This window comes from Myotis brandtii, unplaced genomic scaffold, assembly GCF_000412655.1.
Source record: "Myotis brandtii unplaced genomic scaffold, ASM41265v1 scaffold469, whole genome shotgun sequence".
Classification (NCBI taxonomy): domain Eukaryota; kingdom Metazoa; phylum Chordata; class Mammalia; order Chiroptera; family Vespertilionidae; genus Myotis; species Myotis brandtii.
Window position 1 is genome coordinate 1,091,550 of NW_005367911.1, and position 3,709 is coordinate 1,095,258.

The window sequence follows — 3,709 nt, forward strand, 5'->3', positions numbered from 1 at the left end:
ATCGACCCACTGGGAAGTGGGCCCAGCCCTGGGGCATGCTGAGGTCTAGCTCTCACCTCACGGCTGGCAGGAGGGTTGAGGGGACGGTGCCGAGTGTGGGGCTCCTTCCCGTGCTTGTACAGTCGCTGAACTGATCTCAGTTTTCCTGAGAACTGTGCCTGTCGATGGGAGAGATTTTCGACTGAAAGGTGCGCTCGCTATCTGCACTGTACTTTCTCTCTTCTCCCCGTTCCTGCAAACCGGAGGAGGCCGCGGAAGCCTGGACCGCCGCCGCCTCTCGCTCGCTCCCAGGCGCACACCGAGTCATCAGTGTCCCAGCTCCACGTGTGCGGCGTGCAGGGCTTTGTGGGGGTGGCGGGGAGACAAAGTGAATATAACTTAAAGTGGAAGTATACTTTTTATAACTTTTCTTTTTAAAACTTTGTGAAATTCTTTCAGATACATATTTTAGTGTTGAGGCCGAATAGCATTAGCCAGCAAAAAAAAGTATTGTGTACAATTCTACTTGGGCCAATCACAAAATAATGTATTTTATGTTACAATAAAGCCTTCCTCTGAAGGGGCAATATTGAGTCCTGTTTCATTTTTCCAATCAGATGGCGAGGGAGGGGGGTCAGGGAGGGGAACGTTGGCGATCATCAGTGTGGCTCTGCAAGGAGAACTGTTTGGGAGTTGGCTCCTCTGAGAGCGGTCACCAGGTTTGATGGCGGATGGGGCATTTATTTTTATTTTATTTTTTTCTTTAATCCTCACCTGAGGGTATTTTTCCATTGATTTTAGCGAGAGTAGAAGAGAGAGGGAAAGACAGAGAGAAACATTGATGTGAGAGAAACACATCGATTAGTTGCCGCCTGCACGCACTCTGACCAGGGCCCCGGGCTGGGGAGGAGCCTGCAACAGAGGTACCTGCCCTTGACCGGAATCGAACCTGGGACCCTTCGGTCTGCAGGCTGACGCTCTATCCACGGAGCCAAACTGGCCAGCGCAGATGGGGGCATTTCTTACCTCCCTGCTCACATGATGTTTTGACACTTACACCTGTGTCCCCTGAAAGGACTGTTCTTGCACAGAGAAGGAGGACCCTGTCGTTTAGTGCTTTGGGATATTCAGCTCTTAACAAGCAGGTGCCACTTGGCTAAGAGCCACCAGTGTTCCTGAAGGCTGTGTTTCAAGCTCTCATCCCTTCTGTGGGGCGGAGATCCATCATCCGGATGCGGCCCGAGTCAGCTGCTGTGTGTAAGTTCTCTTAATAAACTCCTCGTTTCGTTCTTTGTCATCCTCTCCTTTCGGTCTCAGCCCTGTCCTCCTTGGGAAGTCAGTTGCGGTACACCCCAGGGAATTTTCCAACACAAAGGACACTCTCAAGAAAATAAAAAGACAACCCGCAGGAGAAAATAAAAGACATTTCTGCAAAGAAGATATACACATGGCCACTATGCTCAACATCGTTAGTCATCAGGAAAATTAAAATAGACTCAAGTCACTCCATACCCCACTAGAATGGCTAGATCAAAAGGCCAGGTAATAAATTAACAAAGATGTAGAGAAATCGGAAAACTCACGTACTGCTGGTGGGGATGTAAAAGGATGCAGGCACTTTGGAAGCCAGTTTAGCCATTCCTTAAACAGGTAAAAAAGAGTTACTATACAACCCAGCTATTCTTGACACCAGGAAAATTACATGTCCACAGGAAAACGTATATATATGTTCATTCTCCATAATAGTCAAAGAGCGGAAATGAACCAAATGTCTATCAATTGATGAATGAGTAAACCAATGTGATGGTGTTTACACAGCACATTTGGGTGGTGGTACCTCCAATGGAATATGATTTGGCAATAAATAGAACTAGTGGTGCACAGTAACCCAGAGAAGAACCTTGTAAACATGCTAAGTGAAGGAAGCCAGGTGCAAAAGACCATGTGTTGATTCCATTTATGTGAACTGTCCAGAATAGGCGAATCTATACAGAAAGTAGGTTTGTGTTTGCTTAGGGCTGTGGGGGAGGAAGCTGGGAAGGGATCGAGGGGTATAGCTAAAGGGTACAGGGTTACTCTTGAGGTTACGAAAATAGTATAAAATTGACTATTGGTGTCACACGTATATGTGAATATACTGAAAACCATTGACTTGTACACGTTAAATGGGTGATTTGTGTGAATTATATATAATAACGCTGTTGTGTCTTAAAAAGCAAGCACAATATCTCAGCAAGAAATAAAGGAGTGAAAGTGGGGGGCGGGACATGTGAGAGCAGACCTGTGCAAAGGAGCTCAGCTGTGAAACGCAGGGAGAGATGCTGCGAGACATAGAGCGAGGGAGGGGCCGAGGGAGGGGTGTTAGTGTCTAAGAGCCTGGGTCCAGAGCGCAGGCGGAGGGAGAGAGGGATTGACCGTGGGCCGCAGAAGAGCCTCACACAACTTCCCAACCTCCACAGCAGGAGAGTCCGAGCCTGAGGTCGCTGGGTGCCTTGCTCCAAGTTGCAAAACTACCCTGTGTCATATGGAAGTTTGTGTTTCCTTGGGATAAAGCCAGTAAGCTAACACAGGTCGTGAGCCCAAATCGGATGAAGTACGTGTGACAAGTGGCGCCGTCAGCTTCTCTGGCTTGAGGACTAGTTACCACTTGCCTTGAGAACACCGTGTGATGGGCTCTCTCTGCTTGGCTGTAAATGGGGTGAGATGCGTTTCTGTCTTTGCAATCTCTTAGCCGGTGGCCTGGGATGCGCGTCGCCTTCTAACTTAATGTTTCTCCAATAACAAAAGTGTCTTTCTTTCTCTACTGTCTTGGTGGGGAGGCTTTCTGGGTTGGGAGAAAACGTTGGTTTTTTTACCAGTTGTCAAGCTTGAATCTGCCCCACCCCCAGCCGACGCTGCTTCCTGGCGCTCTTTCCCACACAGTCAACCTTCTCTTCCTTCACCTGCACAAATTTGAGGACCATCCTGTTCTAGCCCTCGCTTCCCATGTCTGCCAGCCTGGGCCAGCACCCAGCATGCCCCCCTTAGGCAACCTGCTCCTTTAAGAGCACCCCCCCCCCATCCCAGCTCCTCCCTCAGGCCCAGTAACCGGATTTCCCTGTTTGTGAGGCCCAGCGCTTTAAAGCTTTAAAGCCAGGGCCCCTTCTTACTCAGCTGTATGCTGAGCCGGGGGTGCCCAGGGGGGCCTGGATGCTGGGAGTAGGCACAAGTGGGCTGTGACAGGTACATGTGGGACACGAACCACTGCCCAGGGCTCGGGAGGGACACGGAGCTGGGACAGGGTGGGTCCTGGGAGGAAGCAGAGCCGCTCCGCAAGACCTGTCATTCGTCAAGCAGCCGCTGGGCGCTGGGCACCGTGCCAAGCCCTTTCTGCACCTTCTGAGGCGGGGATTGTGCTCCCATTTGACAGACAAGGGGACGGAGCTCAGAGCAGCCACCTGAATTACCTGGGGCCACACAGGTAGCCAGTGGCAGAGCCAGGACCCGACCTCAGGTCAGTGCGACGCGAAAGCCTGATGCTCTCTGCCTCACTGCCCAACGGGGGTCCTGGCTTCTCCCTACACTTGCTCTGTCCTGGGTTCTCCTGCGTGAGGTAGAACGGGGGTACAGAATGGGTGATCCCCTGCAGCTGCAGGACCAGCACTCCAGGCCCTTCCTCCTCCAGGAGCTGCCTGGAGATGCTGCTGCTCCTGCTGCTGCTGTTCCCGCTGCTGCTGCTGCCGCCACTGGC

The 3,709-nt window shown here is 51.3% G+C and overlaps 1 long non-coding RNA gene across 1 annotated transcript; it reads left to right on the top strand.

Moving 5' to 3' along the window:
* Window positions 1-3,063: 3,063 nt before the first annotated feature.
* LOC102242785 lies at window positions 3,064-3,681 on the top strand. The gene is made up of 3 exons (XR_314143.2): window positions 3,064-3,201; window positions 3,389-3,472; window positions 3,644-3,681. It is a non-coding gene; the product is annotated as an uncharacterized LOC102242785 (long non-coding RNA).
* The last annotated feature ends 28 nt before the right edge of the window (window positions 3,682-3,709 follow it).